General features: G+C 45.4%; 1 pseudogene; it reads left to right on the forward strand.

The window, feature by feature from the left end:
* Positions 1 to 3,351: 3,351 nt before the first annotated feature.
* Positions 3,352 to 16,362, forward strand: LOC148851452 (peroxidase 3-like; annotated as a pseudogene).
* The last annotated feature ends 2,493 nt before the right edge of the window (positions 16,363 to 18,855 follow it).

The following is an 18,855-nucleotide window of genomic DNA, read 5'->3' on the forward strand; positions in this document are numbered from 1 at the left end:
TGATTTCAATTTCCATTTTAATTAAATAGACTATGGGAATAGACCTTTTCGATTTTGATTCCAATTCCAATTCCATTTGTAAACCAAGCAGACCTTAATGTTTTAAAAGTTTTGTCTGCACCAATCAACTGGGTTTTTTTGAAAATGCATAGTGTTTGAGACTTTAGGGCAGCAATCAACAGGGGGTTCATAAATTGTTTCTTCACTCTTTACGCATGGTAAATTTCAAGAAACTAAGAAAGTAGCAAGCAACCACATGGCAAAAATCCTTTGGCTCAGTTTGGAAGGTGTACAAATACAAATATGTACAATGCAAAACCTTATGTTTTGTATTATTTCGTATGTATTTACACTTTACATATTTGTATTTGTGCTCTTTCCAAACTGAGTTTCTATTTAAGCAAAGGTCTGGAGTAGGGGTGTAAATGGATCAAATTCAAATCAAGCAATATCCGAATTCAAATCCGATTAGAAAATTCAATTCAATATCCAATGAATATTAAAAATTAATATTCAAATCCGAATTCGATTAAGTATTCGAATATTTGATTCGATCCGATTCAAATTTGACCAATTAATTATTTTAGGTAATTAATAAATATATAAAATAAATATTTTATCTATATAATGTATATAAATTATTTATATAATTTAATTATTGTATATAAATTATACAAACACTTAAATATTTTATATATTATATATAAGAAGTAAATAATTAATCGAATTCGGATATTTATTGAAATGAATTAGGTCATATCCAAATTCAACCAATTAGATATTCAAATTATCTGAATTCGATTCAATTATGTCAAATTTCAAATTCAAAATCTGATTTTCAAATAACGTTGACACCCCTAATATGAAGTATTGTCAATGGGGTCCCATATATATTGTCATTGATGGGGTCTTGTAGGGAGCGTGTGGGTAGCAGATCAGACTCCTCTCGTTAAATTGACAACCTAATTTTCAAGATTAGGAATCCTATCATGGCACAAAAGTCTTTCTATTTATTTGCAAATTCTAAGGCTTGCAATAAGGCTATGTTTGGTTTAAAGGGAAAAGGTATGGAAAGGAAGGGAAAGAGAGGAAAACCAATACATCCTTTCCCTACACTAACTAAACATAACCTAATTAAGGGAAGGAATCTCGTGCATGGAAGCGTTGGTCATGGCCCAATAAGGCTCCATTTACCTTTCCCTAAACAACCAATATCTGTCTTGTGGCAAAAGCTAGCAAAACCTTCCAATGGCAATGTGAGTAGAGCAGATAGAGTGAGCTATCTACTGGATAGTATGAATTGTGAAGTGGAAATCATCTCTTCTCCACATGTGGGGAAATAGGAGAGGTTGTATAAGACAAATTCACAATCAAGATACTTGGCAACTAATCTTCATCACTTGGTGGCTTAATGGGCCGCCCAAGAAAGCTTTGTAATTGCACACCAATGGGCAACAGTAAAAATAAAAAACATGGGCCATGGCCAACAGGAAGGTCTCTAATCTAATGGACAGCTACTAGGTTATAAAAAATGGGCCATTTCCGATTAGAAAAATAATGAGCCAAAACAAGAGCCGACTGTGTAGATGAGTAGATCCGGTCCAAACCTGATAAGTAAATGTTGAACCAGTTTCCAATCAGAACCTATAGGGTCTGTGATTGGATCTGACCTAAATGACCCAATAATAATTGTTATTTGACAATAAATAAACCTGCTTATTTGCTAAGTTTGCATATTTGGACATCTTATAATATTATATATGTCATGAAATTAATAGGTACCAGACTCGGATATCTTTGTGTTATGTTAATATCATTAGAACATTATAATGATGGCAATGACAATGATGAATTATATATAAAACACCATTTGGGTTTTAATCAGTTTTTCGGATCTAATTTTAATATTTAGGACATAAAATGTAGACCCCAGATCCTATATAATAGAGTCGGTTTGGTTCAGATCTGCCAAATCTGCCTGACCCATTCACATATAAGATGGACCCTATTAAAGATTATTATTATTATTATTAATTATTTCATATCAAAGAGTCATTTAGGTTCTGATTAGCCATGTCATCTCTCCATATCTTGTAGATAAGAACCATAGATAATTGACCAATTTTGAAAAAGTAAATTATTTTAATATGATGATAATGATGATGATGAGCAAGCATACTGCATGAGCAATCCGCTGCTAGATATATAGTAAGGGCAATACCATGCAATCCAAGAATCCTAGGCATTTAATATGTAGGCCCCATTATGAAGACTTAGATAAAGTTGAAACACAATCCAATTGGTTTAACCAACTACAACATTGAGTGATTTTATGAATGTTTAAAAATAATCTACAAGCTAGTATTACAGTTTGGGTCCAAAAGATTTCAACTAGCTATCTATCTCAAATAATTGAACTAAGGTTGCAATAGGAATGGTGCATGCCTATTGTTAGTAGTAATATATTAAAAGCCCTATGTATGTAAAGTACAAGCTATATATTGTTTATAATATTAGGTGAGAAAGAAGAAAACTAAAAAATAATTGTAATTCCTATACCTAATCACATACATATTCTAATAGAAGCTGTAAATTAGAGACCAATTCATGCTCACTATCCACGTACAATTCTGATGATGAGACGTCCAATCTTTTCTTTTGCTTTCTCTCTTTTATTTTTATATCCAACTGATGAGAAGGATAAATTCTTCAGGCTCAGTTTGGAAGAAGTACAAATGTAAATTTGTACGGTACAATATAAGTAAAATAATACAAAATATAAGGTTTTGTATTCTACATAATTGTATTTGTACTCCTCACTGAGCTTAAGAATTGAACTATATATACCGATCATTTAGATGAATCACTTTCATGTAATATACCCATGAAGAAGGCTTTCTGTTTATTCACTGCTGAATTTTATTAATTAGGAGGGAATTCATCCCATTACAAGGTGGGTAATTTTATCGATCGAATCATTTTCTTTCTAAATGTTTAAAATAAGGTATATATGATGGGTATATGCAAAGAGAAATGCTTTCTCTTTTCTTTTTCTTTTTTGCATGTTGGTCACTAAAAACAAGGTTATGACAGATCAATTGATGCAAAATGAATAAAAATAGGGGTACCCCATCTCAATATCAACTAATCTACAATGCATTGTTGTCTCACTCTGTCCATTCACGTAGAGATATAACAAGACAAAGTCTTGCCTATCTGGATCTTTGACACTATTAATTCTGGACAGTGGGATATTAGCTTTTGATGAGTTCTATATAATGAATTATTGGCTGTGTTTAATAATCATCCTAGTGTTATAGAGCTTTGAATTGCATTTCCTAGCTTTTGAAGATGAGGACTCACAGTCTTCGTCCATTGTTAGGCATTGCGCTGCTGGGTTTCTGCATTTTAGGTATTTGTGAAGGAGGTAGCCTGAGAAAAAATTTCTACAGAAGCAGCTGTCCGCGTGCGGAGGAGATCGTTAAGACTGTCGTTTGGAAACGAGTCACTAGCGATTCTGGGCTGCCTGCTGCGCTTGTTAGGTTGCATTTCCACGATTGCTTTGTTAGGGTAATATAACACTCACTAGCTAATCAAGTTTATATTGCTTGAAATCTCATGTCATTGGAAATGCAGTTTTCCTCATGTATTAATTCTTACTCAGTTTTGGCTTGGTTCTTGATGAAGGAAGATTTGGCCCGACCTCACAGTTATGCGACGCGTGGCAGAAACAACAGCTCGGCAAAAGGGCCAAGGCGTGAACAAGGGGACACCAACGGACCGAACTCCCTACGGGGGGCCCGAACTCAACCTTGGCCCAAAACCAGAGTAATCCGAACTGGCCAACCTTGTAACAGCTCGGGATATACCTCGCCGAACTGGCCACCTTGTAACAGTTCGGGATACACCTCGCCGAACTGGCCAACCTTGTAACAGTTCGGGATACACCTCGCCGAACTGACCAACCTTACAGTTCGGGATACACCTCGCCGAACTGGCCAACCTTGTAACAGTTCGGAATACACCTCGCCGAACTGACCTGCCCTATAGATACCTCCGAACTCAAGACTTCGCCTCGCTCAGCACTCCGCATCACCTTATGGGCACCAAAACCAAACAAGTCGTACCATGCCTGACACTGAGGAAGTCCGTGCCCGAGGGCGCCGCACCTGACTGACTTGGGATTTGACTTTTGGGCGCCGCACTCTAAACGGCCACCTGCCACCGCCACTGACACCGCCATCTCCAGTTAGAGAGACGGTTAGGCAGTGACGGTTCTGTCCCAGCAGAAAGGACGACGGTCGAATTGACAAGCGCAAGGGTAATCATACCCGACCTGACGAGGGCCTCGGAGCGAGTGCGCGAAGTGATTATAAGAGCCCCCTGCCCCCAACAAACAAGGTATGCAAACTTTGCGCTATCTGGTGTTATCTTGCTTTTGAAGGATTCTAACTTGAGCTTCGGAGCCGCTACACCGGGTTCCCCCCTGGAGCTTCCTCATCTCCTCCGTTTCAGGTTCCCTGCTACCCCGTTCAGAAGCAAGGTCGTTGACAGCTAAGACCGGCCGGATCGCGCTTCATCAATTGGCGTCGTCTGTGGGAAACGCTTCAAAAAGCCTCCCTCCAAACTTCCATAACCCCTTTTCTTCAAAAAACCCAACACTCGTGGCCTCCTCCAACAACGTCGGACGTGGCACGGAGACAAACACCACCGGGGAACAACTTCAAGTCCCCGTGGTGTGCGTTGGACAGTTCACCATCCCCCTTTCGGTGGATGGGATCCCCAGCTTGAACACGCCACAAGCAGTGGCGCCCGTAAACCTTCCTACCACAAGCATTCCCTTTCCTCCCCCTATTGAGACAACCTTTACTGAACCAACTGTCGTCCCCCTCGCAGCCAGCCAAAACCGGTTGGACGACCTGATGCAGTGCATGCGGGCAATGCAAGCCCAGATGCAACAGTTCCAGCAGCACCAGCTTCACCAGCACCAAGTACTACACAACATCTCCCAGTATCACTATCAACAGCAGTTCCCCCAACTGTCGCTGAACCAACCACTACTTCCACCTCGCCACCCCGCTCTGAGGCCTCCCCGCAGGATGGACGCCCCCACCAGGTGAAGGCCTCCCGGCCCTAGAACCCCCCTAACAGCCAGGCCTCGTCCCCAGGCCGAAGAGAGAAAAATATCATCCCCGACTCGCAACTCGCAGGCGGGTCGGGAACCTCGCCCGCGAGGTCGGCACCCCGGCGCTCCAAGCCCGAGTTCCCACTCACGGAAATCCGATTCGGCACCCTGGCGGCAGACTACCAGCATTCCGGGCCCATCGAGCTCGGTAACACGGAGGCCAGCAGCGCCAACACAAGGCCCACTCAACAACGAAGGCGCCGACGAAGTCGCCGAACCGCCACCCGTGTCTTGTCAGAGCTCAGAGACAAAGAGACGAGCTCGGACGAGGTAGGAGCTACCCCGATTCTCTCGGTTCCGTCCCCCCTCGCATCAGAACTCATGGCGGTCCCCTTACCCAGAAATTTCAAGCTCCCACCTCTGGACAAGTACGATGGGTCCTTCGACCCCAACGACCACGTTGACGCTTTCCAGTCCCAAATGCACCTCGCCAGGGCCAGCGAATCGTGCATGTGCGTGGCCTTCACCACCACCCTCAGGGGAGTAGCCCGCACTTGGTACAGAAACCTGGCCCCCGGGTCGATAAAGTGCTGGGCCCATTTCGTGCAGGTCTTTACAACACACTTTGTCACCAGCCAACGGTGCCCCAGAACAGAGGAAAGCATCTTCGGAGTAGTCCAAAGGGAAGGAGAATCCATCCGGGGCTACATCAAGCGATTCAACGAAGCATGCTTGCAGATACCGCGGTTGGACCCCGCAGTGCAGCTCGCGGCGGCCAAAAGAGGGGTAACGCACAAAGAATTCAAATGGCACATGGTGGCTAACCAGCCCGCAACCATGGCTGAATTCCTCAAGCTCGCGGACAAGCTCATGAGGACAGAGGAAGAAATCAACCAACGAACCGAAGGCGGGAACGAGAAAAGAAAGAGGGAAGGCGAGCTCTCTAACCCGGTCGACAGAAAAAACCCGACCCGGGAGCCAAAACCGAACCAGTCATTCCGAGATCCCCTAGCAGTTCGGACGGATTACACGCCGTTAAACACAAGGCGGACTGAGATCTTAATGACGATCAAAGACGCCTCGTACGTGAAGTGGCCACCTCGCCTAAAGGGAAACCCGAACGAGAGAAATAAGAATTTGTATAGTAGTTTCCATAGAGACCACGGTCATAGTACCGAGCAGTGTAATAACCTCCGGGACGAGATAGAGGGGCTCATCCGTCGCGGATACTTGAGAAACTTTGTACAGCACAACAATAATAACAATAAGGCAGGTCGGCAAGGGGAGCACGAAAAGGATGCCCCCGAGTCTAGCAGCAGACCTGCCAAACCGTTGCAGCGACAGCCTCCGGAAGAGAGGCCAGTTCGGGGAACCATCCATGTAATTGTGGGAGGTTCGGTGGTAGCGGGGTGTACCTCGGCAGCGGCCCGGACTTCAGTTCGCGAAGCGGCCCTCGAAGAACGGAACCTCCCAAAGAGACCAAAGACCGAATAACCAATCTTCTTCACAGAGGACGACGCGCAAGGGGTCCGCTACCCCCATGATGACGCGCTTGTCATTAAAATAAGGATCAGCGACTTCGAGGTCAGACGCGTACTGGTAAATTCGGGCAGCTCAGCGGACATTCTCTTTAAATCAGCATTTGACCAGGTACAGTTACAGAGGAGCGAGCTGAAGCCCGCGAGCACTCCCCTGGTAGGTTTCAGCGGAGAGGAAGTCAGGCCCCTCGGAAAAATAATAGTACCTGTGGAAGTCGGCACATGGCCTTGTGCGGTCAGACTCAACCATGATTTCCTGGTGGTCGCAACCCCCTCCCCATACAATGCCATAATAGGGTGGCCGATCACGCATATCCTACGGGCGGTGGTCTCCACCTACTATCTGGCCATGAAGTTCCCTACGGACTTCGGTGTGGGGGTAGCGCGGGGCGACCAATTCGAGTCCCGCAAGTGTTATGTTGCCGCCCTGAAGGGAAAAACCAAGGCGGCCGACGACCTCGAACTGGAGCGGCCTGCGGAACAAGGTGAGGAACGAGCTTCGCCCACGGAGGAAACGGTCGCAATCCCGACTTCGGCTACGGACCCAGCTCGCACACTTCAGATTGGAGCTTCCGTCGAGGAACCCCTACGAACCGAACTGGTGAGTTTTTTACTTCAAAATTTAGATATTTTTGCCTGGTCCGCGGCTGACATGCCCGGCATTAGCCCTGGCCTGATAACTCACAAACTTAATACTGACCCTGTAGTCAGACCCGTTAGACAAAAGAAACGCAACTTAGCCCCAGAACGCTGGAGGGCGGTCGACGAGGAGGTCGAGAAGCTCCTTGCAGCAAACTTTATAACGGAAGTCCATTACCCGAGCTGGGTGGCCAACCTGGTGTTGGTAAAAAAGGCAAACGACAAGTGGCGCATGTGCGTCGACTACACCGACCTGAACCGAGCTTGCCCAAAAGATTGCTTCCCCCTCCTCAGAATTGACCGCCTAGTGGACGCGACCTCGGGAAATGAGTTGCTAAGTTTCCTGGACGCATACTCAGGCTACAACCAAATCCGGATGGACCCATCCGATGAGGAAAAAACCAGCTTCATAACCGACTTCGGCCTATATTGCTACAAGGTCATGCCCTTCGGATTAAAAAATGCCGGGGCGACTTTCCAAAGACTTGTAAATAGGTTGTTTCGGCCCCTGAATGGCACGAAGATAGAATGCTATGTAGACGACATGGTCGTCAAGACTCAGTTTTCACAAGAATTAATACAAGACTTAGATTCTGTCTTCCAAATCCTGCGTCAGTTTAGCATGAAATTGAACCCCAACAAATGTGTCTTCGGCGTCACCTCGGGCAAATTCCTAGGGTACATTGTCAATCGGCGCGGTATTGAGGCCAACCCGGACAAGATAAAATCCATTCTAGATATGAGACCACCTTGGGAAGTAAAAGAAGTTCAGAGGCCAAACGGCCGCATAGCCACTCTAAGCCGCTTCATGTCCAAATCAGAAGACCGTTGCCTACCTTTCTTCAAAGCAATCAAAGGCAAAGGGTTCGAGTGGACCCAGGACTGCCAGCTCGCGTTTGACGAGCTAAAAGGTTACCTCGCTAGTGTGCCGACCTTAGCCCGGCCCGAGGTGGGCGAGGTCTTAGAACTGTACCTCTCGGCAAGCGACGAGGTGGTCAATTCGGTACTAATAAAAGAAACAGACCGGGTCCAGCGACCCATCTTTTATGTTAGTAAAATTTTGCAGGGAGCAGAGACAAGGTACCCACAGATAGAAAAGCTAGCATACGCACTGGTGACAGCGGCTCGGAAACTCCGCCCATACTTCCAGGCTCACACCGTCATCGTCCTGACTGACAAACCTCTGAGACAAGTTCTACTCAAACCCGAGGTTTCCGGTCGACTGACGAAATGGGCTATCAAACTCAGCGAGTATGACCTCCGGTACAAGCCAAGAACTGCTATTAAGGCCCAAGCTTTGGCAGATTTTATCGCCGAGTGCACTTTCAACCACGAAGCCCTACAGGTCAAGCCGGAGGTCCCCAGTTCGGGCGAACCTAGAGCTCTCGAGCCAATAGAGTCTGAACCCTGTGAAGTAGCAGCCAGTGTGGCATCTCTCCTGGTCAGGCGAAACGCGAACTGGGATGAGGAGCCCTGGATCCTTCACGTGGATGGTTCCTCGAATCGGCAAGGCAGCGGAGCTGGAATAGTCTTATGCGGCTCGGGCGGCACAAAATTAGAATACGCACTACGCTTTGAGTTCGCGGCATCCAACAACGAGGCAAAGTATGAAGCGTTGATAGCTGGGCTGGACCTAGCACGAAAGGTAAAGGCAAAACACTTGGTCATCTGCAGCGATTCCCAGCTCGTGGTCAACCAAGTTACAGGCGAGTATGAAGCACGCGAGCTCTCCATGATCGCATATTTAGTGAAAGTAAAAGAGGCCCTGCTCAACTTCCAGTCACACTTCATCAGGCAAATCCCGAGGTCAGAGAACACTGAGGCCGATGCTCTGTCCCGGTTAGCCAGCACAAGTCACAACAACGTGAGAACTGTGTACATAGAGGACTTACCTCAGCCTAGTATTCTCGGGGGGATAGAGGAGGTCGCTCCCGTCTTGGAAGCAGAGCCAAGCTGGATCGACCCACTCGCGAGCTTCTTGATAGACGGAACCCTCCCTACAAAACGCAATGCGACCAAGAGGGTGAAGCGGCAGGCAGCCAAATACGTCATAATAGACGAACAGTTATACCGACGGTCCCACACGCTCCCCTACTTGCATTGCCTGCGACCTACCGAAGCCGAGTTCATACTCCGTGACACTCATGAAGGACTATGCGGCGGACACTTGGGGGGCATAGCACTCGCCCAAAAAGCACTTCGACAAGGATACTACTGGCCAACGATGAAGGCAGAAGCTGTCGAGCTCGTCAGAAAAGGTAACAAGTGTCAGAAGCATTCCAATATCCACTGTCAACCTGCCTCCGACCTCAAATACCTCGCCAGCCCGTAGCCCTTTGCACAATGGGCATCGACCTCCTGGGGCCATTCCCACCAACAACAGGTGGAAGAAAATTCCTAGTCGTTGCAGTAGATTACTTTACGAAGTGGATAGAAGCCGAACCTCTGGCAACTGTTACGGCCCGAAACATACAAAACTTCTTTTGGAAGAACATAATATGTCGCTTTGGGTTACCTCGGGTACTAATCTCCGACAACGACAAGCAGTTCGAGGATATCAAGTTCCAAGAGTGGTGCCAGAATATGGGGATTCGGCAAAACTTCACATCAGTCGCGCACCCGCAGGCAAACGGTCAGACGGAAGTAATGAACAGAGCCATCCTACGCGGACTGAAAGCACGTCTGGATCGAGCTAAGGGAATATGGACCGAAGAGCTACCAAGTATCTTATGGGCTCACCGAACTACAGAAAAAACCGCCACGGGAGAAACCCCCTTCAATCTTACCTACGGCACTGAAGCAGTGATCCCGGCGGAAATCGAAGTACCAACTTTGCGACTAGAAACATACGACGATCGGACGAACGGAGATGAGTTACGTACCAACCTTGACCTATTGGACGAGGCAAGGGACCTCGCGCACATCCGAACAGCGGCATACCAGCAGCAGGTAGCTCGCTACTACAATACCAGAGTAAAGCAACGAAGCTTCCGAGTCGGCAACCTGGTCCTTCGTAAGATTATGGTGCCCGAACCCGGCGTGGGCAAACTTGGACCAAACTGGGAAGGGTCCTATAAAGTAAAAAGAGCGCTCGGGGGGGCATACGAACTCGAAACCTTGGAAGGCAAACAAGTACCTCGAGCGTGGAACATCGTGAACTTAAGGCGATACTACCTATAAACTGCCAAGCGAAGTGGACGAAATCAGGTCCTATGTGCCACGATGCAGAGCCAAGAAGAACCTCGGCGTAAACAAGCAAAGAAGTTGAGCATATTATCAACTCGGCAAAAAATCAGTTCGCTGCAAAAAGCCTTCGCGGAAAAACAGGTCGCAGAAGTATAATAACCCGGACAAGAAAGTGGCATATTCAGTTCGACAAAGAATCAGTTCAGGGAAAAGGAACACTTGGGCAAAAAGATTATTTATTCCGTTGCAAGAAACTGGAGTACATTGACAGGAGTACATTGGCCATCAAAAGGGGCTTACAAAAAAAAAAAAAGGTTGTTACATGCCCGGAGCTACTTCTTCGCCATCAGAAGGCACTTCAACAACACCCGAAGGCCCTGCCTCTCCTTTAGAGTCCGGCTCGCCATCGGTAGCATTGGCCATCTCCTGAGTTATACGCGAAGTGGATATGGCACTAACATCAAAGTCAGGGTACGTATTCCGGATCATCCACCTGCTCAGTTTGAACCCCCTCCTGTAAGAATCCACCATCAGATCGTCAAAATGCGGAGAGGCAATGTAGTCTTCAACGGCCTTCTTCTTGGCGTCTTCAATGCCTTGGGAAAAAATCTGTGTTCTCTCCCTGATGTCCTCCTGAAGATATTCGACTTGATGCTGCAAATCCAACTTCAAGTCTGCCATATGCTTGACAACTACCCCCATGGCCTCGGCGTCACGCTGAGACCTTGCCTGCCTGGCCATCGTGACGCGAGCAGCCTCTTCGGCAGCATAAGCGGCCGCCTCAGCAGCCCGAGTATTCGTCTCAGCAGCATAGAAAGCTTCCTCGGCAGCATGAGCGGCAGCCTCAGCAGCTCGCGCTTGTCGCGAGCTCCTCTCCACTTGGGCCGCTAAGGCATGAATTGAAGAATTCACCTACCAAAAGAAACAAGTGAGCAATAACAGCAAAAGCGACAGAAAATGAAAAAGGCAGACGGAATCTAACTTACCACCATAGCATGTGTTACGGCGCGGTAGGCGACCTGATTCAAAGGAAGATCGGTCCACGCCGCGACCTCCTCAGGGAAAGTAGCCTCCCTACTCTTCTGAAGAGCGTAGTTCGGCGTCAACACGCTCCTGAACTCCCCTTGAGCTCCCGAACCCGAGGGCCCAGCCCGCGTATGAGCGGACCCAGAGTGAGCAGGAGCACTTGAGTATGCAGGAGCGCCCGTATGAGTGGTCTCAGCGTAAGGCGCCCTGGCTGTTTCGTGCATCGGTGGAGTCACCTCGGGCTCCCTGGGCAGATCCTCCGGCGTGTGGTCTGGAACTTGGGGCTCCTCATCCAGAGGCAGCTCGGTACGAGTTCGCTTGGCGACCCGCTTCCTCCTCTTCATACCTTGGAATAGACGCCCCCCACGAGTTCTCTCTGCATCCATCACACCTGCAGAAACGAGTTCGACATCAGAAAAAATGAAAGAACAAAGCAAGCAAGAAACCGCATAGCTAGAAACCTACCCGAACTCAGGCTGGCCGCAATAAGCTTGGCCTCCGTTAAGTAGTGATGGCACTTTAAACCTTGACGTGCCCATTGTCGGAGGCCCTTCACCGTCTCTTTATCAAGAGTAACACCCGAATCAGGAGCGGCCTCACCCCACCCGGTCTGAAAGGGCCATCCTTGTGCACTTCGCACACCGAAGTAGTCCCGCTTCCACGCCGGGACCTTATTAGGAAGATCGTGCAGAAGCTTAAAACCCTGGCGAGGAGAAAGGTAATACGCCCGTCTTCCCCCAGGAAGAGAACCCGCCTGTCTCTTGAGCATCAAGATGGAGGAGAATATCTCTAAGTCCAAGGGGAAATTCTGCTCGCAAAAAATGAAAACTGTCCCCACCAGGTTCCGAATAGAATTTGAATGAAGTTGGCCAATGGTGACACCAAAGTGGTTTATGACTTCGACGAGAAGGGGGTGGAAAGGAAGTCGCAACCCCGCAGCGAGCTGCTCTCGGAAAATCATGATCTCATCAGGACTGTGTTCCCAAGGAAAGCTACCCGAGGGAATAAAATATGTATACCCCCCAGGAAGGTTGTAAGACATAAGTATGGATTGAAGCCCCTCAGGCGTCATGGTCGAGGGACCAAACCTGTCTAGCATCCGACCTCGGCGGGAGGTAGACGCCAAACTGCCCGAAGCGGCTCGGCCTACTGGTTCATAGTCCTCGAGTTCCACCTCAGGATCACTGAGGCAGTCGGGGGACACGGCTCGGTTGGTAGAACCTACGTCGGCCCTACTTGAAGAATCGTCTGAGCTATCAAAGCTAGACATTGGGGAAAAGGTGGATTCAGGAAAGTACTCACCGGAAGAAAGTTTGAAGGCTCCGGAGACGGGAACAAGCCAAAGAACCTTAAAGGCTATGTAACCAGCCTTGACACGAGCTGAAAAAAAAAAACTTGGACGCAAGCTGAAAAGTTGGACGCGAGCTCAGTAGACAAACCGCAGAAGTGACAAATCGACTGGGGTCCCCCACTATTTATAGCTACAGTAACCAAGAATCGACCGTGCAGATCGAAGATGATCCGACGGCCCACGTTTTTGCTGACCGCACGTCCCATAAGGTCGAGACGTGATTGGCGCACGTCTTTCAGAAAAAAGCAAAACGTCAGCGCACGCCTTTTTGAAACCGACGTCGCGTCGACACGCGTCTTTCCGAAACTGATGCGCTGCACGTCTCCCTGACAGCCGCCCGCGCATGTACAGTAGTGGCACGCCTTTTTGAATGACCCGCTGTCACGTCCCAGCGGCGCGGATTTTTGAAATTTAAAACGCGCGCTGTCACAACCATCAGCATTCATGAGTAGGCACGTTTCCAGCCTTCTCGGAAACCGAAGAACCCTGGCAAAAGCAACTCGCACAGTCAAGATTCGAAGGACGGGACAAATCCACCTACTACCTCGCGAAACTCCCCGCACCAGGGCAAGACCTTTGGCGCGAGGAGTGGGGGGCAATTGATGAAGGAAGATTTGGCCCGACCTCACAGTTATGCGACGCGTGGCAGAAACAACAGCTCGGCAAAAGGGCCAAGGCGTGAACAAGGGGACACCAGCGGATCGAACTCCCTACGGGGGGCCCGAACTCAACCTTGGCCCAAAACCAGAGTAATCCGAACTGGCCAACCTTGTAACAGCTCGGGATATACCTCGCCGAACTGGCCACCTTGTAACAGTTCGGGATACACCTCGCCGAACTGGCCAACCTTGTAACAGTTCGGGATACACCTCGTCGAACTGGCCAACCTTACAGTTCGGGATACACCTCGCCGAACTGGCCAACCTTGTAACAGTTCGGGATACACCTCGTCGAACTGATCTGCCCTATAAATACCTCTGAACTCAAGACTTCGCCTCGCTCAGCACTCCGCATCACCTTCTGGGCACCAAAACCAAACAAGTCGTACCATGCCTGACACTGAGGAAGTCCGTGCCCGAGGGCGCCGCACCTGACTGACTTGGGATCTGACGTTTGGCGGCCGCACTCTAAACGGCCACCTGCCACCGCCACTGACACCGCCATCTCTAGTTAGAGAGACGGTTAGGTAGTGTCGGTTCTGCCCTAGCAGAAAGGACGACGGCCGAATTAACAAGCGCAAGGGTAATCATACCCAACCTGACAAGGGCCTCGAAGCGAGTGCGCGAAGTGATTATAAGAGCCCCCTGCCCCCAACAAACAAGGTATGCAACTTTGCACTATCTGGTGTTATCTTGCTTTTGAAGGATTCTAACTTGAGCTTCGGAGCCGCTACACCGGGTTCCCCCCCGGAGCTTCCTCATCTCCTCCATTTCAGATTCCCTGCTACCTCGTTCAAAAACAAGATCGTTGAGAGCTAAGACCGGCCGAATCGCGCTTTATCAGTTCTCTTTCAGGGTTGCGATGCATCGGTGTTAGTGAACTCAACCGAAAATAACCAAGCTGAGAAGGATGCAGCTCCCAACTTAACTTTGGATGGTCTCGATGTCATCGATGAGGTTAAGACTGAAGTGGAGAAAACATGCCCAGGAGTTGTTTCCTGTGCCGATATCATTGCTCTGGCTGCCAGAGACTCGGTTGCTTTCCAAGTTCAACTTAATAGGAAGAAGCAGAGGAGAAGGAATCTTTTAAGTATGTAAATTAAACTTTAAAGAGGTTCAGAGATAATTAATTACCCGATAATCCATCCAAATTAATCTAGCTCTGAAATCGGAATTGATGATGATTTGGTGTTGTCATCTATTGCAGTTCAAGAAGTCAATGTGGGAGGTGCTTACGGGTAGAAGAGACGGCACCGTGTCACGGGCCTCCGATGCACTGGCTAACATCCCTGCTCCGACTTTTTAACTTTACAACTTTGAAGAGCAACTTCGCTAGCAAAGGACTCACTGTTCACGATCTTGTGGTATTATCTAGTAAGCCTGGTTGGTTCTATAATTCGGAGCGGGTCTTCTAGTTGGGTCGTTTAGTAATCAATCTTCCCTAGTTAGACGACCCAAGAATTTTCCACATGGCAATCTAGTTGGAAGCGCCCCCCCCCCCCCCCAAAAAAAAAAAAAGAAAGAAAAAAACACTTGCCAAGTGTCTATAACAAGTTTTTCTTTTTTGTTCTTTCAAGGCAAGTTTCATATTAAGTACCTGGATGAATTAGGGCTGTAATCGGGTAGTTCAGATCGGATCCAGCGCATCTGAATCCGATTCTTATTATTGAAACCACAAACCTAAATCTGTCTTTTTTGTCTTTAAAATAAAGAGCAATTAATTTTAAAAAATAATTTCTTTGTAATTTATACATATATGATAAATATATATACATATAAAATATTAAATTATATATACCCATTTAAGTTTTTTTTTGACAAGTATATATACCCAATTAAGTTTGTATCAAACCAGATGTTGTATGTATTAGGCTTTGGACATCCTTCAGTACAAACCTTATGGATGACAAGTTGCAACCTGGGTTGGCTCAACCTAGACCCAGTCTGACTTATTAGCTTTATCCTGGACTGGGCTGTTATTTACGTTGGAGGCCGTTTGATAACAGTTGAAATGACTGAACTGAAAATTTTATTGTCTTATCTTTTACTGAATAAGTTTTCAATAAGCAAACTGTGTGTTTTTTAATGGCTGAAATTGAAATTCAGTAGAGTATTTTACCCTTGAATATTTGACTATTTAATTTTTTTTTCACCAAAAAAAATAAAGCAATAAGTCATTCAGTTCAACAAGTGAATCTGTTATCAAACAGCCCCTTGGTTTAGAAAACATAAAAGCGGTCAATTGGTTCGATTAACCGTTGGTTCAATTTGTCACGATTTGATTATTTGTCAGTTTAATTCAATTTTTGGATTTTTTCTCTTTTTCGTGATCACCCCTACAAATCAGTAGTTCTGGTTGTTAAGGTAGGATTGTTCGGTTTCAGGCGCACATACAATCGGACAGGGACATTGCAACACCTTCAGCAACAGGCTGTACAACTTCACAGGAAAGGGAGATGCAGATCCCTCTTTCGACCCAGAATACGCAGCTTTCTTGAGAACACAATGCAAGAGCCTTTCAGACAACACAACTCAAGTGTTCATGGACCCCAACAGTGGAGTCTCATTCGATAGCCATTACTATGCCGTTGTAAAGCAAAACAAGGGTCTCTTCCAATCTGATGCTGCTCTTCTCACCAACAAGATCTCAAGCAAAATTGTCACCGAATTGCTCAACCAAAATAAATTCTTCACAGAGTTCGCACAGTCGATGAAGAGGATGGGAGCCATTGAAGTTCTTACTGGAAGTTCTGGAGAGATTAGAAAGAACTGTGCGGTTGTCAACTCTTAATTAAGTTCTGTAACTCCAAGCTTGTGGTGGCATAAATGTTTCCCATCGATCGTCTTTGTGATTTTTATTTCTTTATTACTTTTTCTTTCTCAAGAATAACTGACTCGGATAAGAAGCCAATATTCCCTCTTCCCATACATCTCAGATTTTCCCTATAATTAATTAATTAAATTTCAATAATAGATACAGGTGGGTCTTTCCGATGGGCTTTTGTGTTTATAGAACAAAACTATATTCAAGAGCCTAACCCAAAACAGTTTAACCTTTTTGCTTGTTTCTTGAGAAATGAGAATCTAAACCCACAATCCAGTCCAATTTTGTATTGTTAATCGTCGGATGAAATCAAAATCGACACGAAGTCACCACTCACCAGCCCATCAAAATCTGTAGACAGGTCCGTGGCCGTGCCGGCCAACAACAGCTGCCATCTGTCCTTCGTTTCAAGTAGAAGGGACCTGCTGCCTCCTTCCTACCATCAGCTGGGCAAAAAATCACCGTGCAAAGAAGATTATGAACATCTGCTTTTTATTTTCAATCAAGAAAATAAAAAATGAAGCAGCTAGATTGTATCCGATTGTGAGAATCTCTGACAACTTTCTTGTATGAGCGAATTAATTTGTTAATCTTAGAGTACGAAACTTATGTTTCCTGAAACCCCCTTATTGTTTATTAATTTAATCTGAATCATTAAATCATTAGTTTCGTGTACCACCGAAAAGAGATTATGTTGTATCCTCGATCATGTTTTGCATTTGCAGTTTAAGAAGGGCACGGCAGTCTCACACCGGTGGCATCCAAGGCATTTGCTAACATCCCTATAACATTATTGAGCTCTCAAGGAAAACTTTGCTATGAAAGGCCTCAGTGTTGATGACCTTGTTGTATTATATATCTGGTTGGTACGCAAGAGAGGGTGGGGGGGAGTCGGTAAATGGGATTGCAATTTCCATCCATCAAGTTATTAATGTTACTATTTCAGAAATATGTGAGATTAATGTTTTAAAAACCAATTCGGAGTCTGAATTATTTTTGCCTCCGGGTCACATGTTACTAGTTTGACCTTATAGGTTGAACGGATCAGACTGTACCATGTCAATAATGCATATATCATAGATATATTAACCTTAGGATGCATAGATTTTAAAAGATTACAAAAAAAAATTACCTCAATCAGACATTGGAATACAAAGTTATATTTTCTCAAAGTTTGTATATATAATTAATGTACAACCCATAACCCGGTTATCGGGTTAAACAGGTCAATGGTGGGTTGAAAACATTGACTCTGGGATCCACAGAAAAATTAATAATCAAAAGTACCCGACAAGATACATTTATTCGATAAATTAAACAAAAAATATGAATAAATGCACTTGCCCGAAAAAATAGATTCCTGAAATAAACAAATAAGGCCCAAATTTAACCCATTTCCTTTCCTGGAGATCATTTCTTAACACTCAATTCTCTCAGTTCATATATAATTAGGTCGGGCTTAAGCTTGGGCTTGTCATTTCCTATCGCAGTTTCTACTGCATTCAAAAATGTGTGGCATTGTATGTCTTTTTTACAAAGATGTGAAAGTGGGAATCTCTCGTTCTCAATCTTTTCTTAAAGAAACGCATAATATGCAATCTGTAACAGAGAAAGAGACAACCGAACTATCAATTTTTCATACCTGCAACAGAGTAAGAGGTAACCGAACTATCAATCTTTCATACCTGCAATAGAGTAAGAGATTACTGAACTATCAATCTTTCATACCTGCAACAGAGTAAGAGACAACATCTGACTTGAAACTCCATTCAATCTCTGTGCTGCATTGAAGGTCCAGTTCGTGAAACTGCAATTTCACAAATTTCCTCTCCTCCAATCATTTCAGCAAACTCTCAAGGTGTCCGGTTTGTGAAACTGCAACTTCAGAAAAGTCTGCAAATTCAAGGTGTCCAGTTTAGCAATCTTTCATCAATTGGTTAGTGTATTATCAAGCTGTACTTTTTGTTAATGTTTTAGTAGTTATTTAATGTTCAATCGGTTATTTCTGTTCAACAGTTTGGAGTTAGTAAAATATTGTTTATAGAACTCGATATGTATTTTTTTTGTGTTTTAATTTTTTTCTTTGAATTTTTCTTCTTCCATTGTTATTTTCTTTTGTTCTTTCGCATTTTTAACATATCTTTTTGTTGAAATGGGTGATAAACCACGCATCTTTGGCCTATCAACGACTTCTGTGTATTTTAAATTATCGCTCTATACGGGTCGATGGGTCGGGTCGATCCAGAATCCGAAGCCGAAACCACTTATTAGAGGTTCAGCCTGGTTTAACTGTCTTATATATTTAAGCCGATTCATTTTGCATCAACCCTAGTTTAATGCATTTAAACTCAAACCGGCTTTCATTAATTACTAAAAATTAATTACTGATTATTAATATCGAGGAAAATAATAATTATTTAATATTCATATAAATTAATGATAATTAATTGATAATTATTAGGTCGATCCGGTTTAAATCTTTTATATATTTAAGCTGATTCATTTTG

The sequence above is a fragment of the Nelumbo lutea genome, chromosome 5, assembly GCF_056320005.1.
Source record: "Nelumbo lutea isolate HS-2025 chromosome 5, American lotus-T2T, whole genome shotgun sequence".
NCBI classification, from domain to species: Eukaryota; Viridiplantae; Streptophyta; class Magnoliopsida; order Proteales; family Nelumbonaceae; genus Nelumbo; species Nelumbo lutea.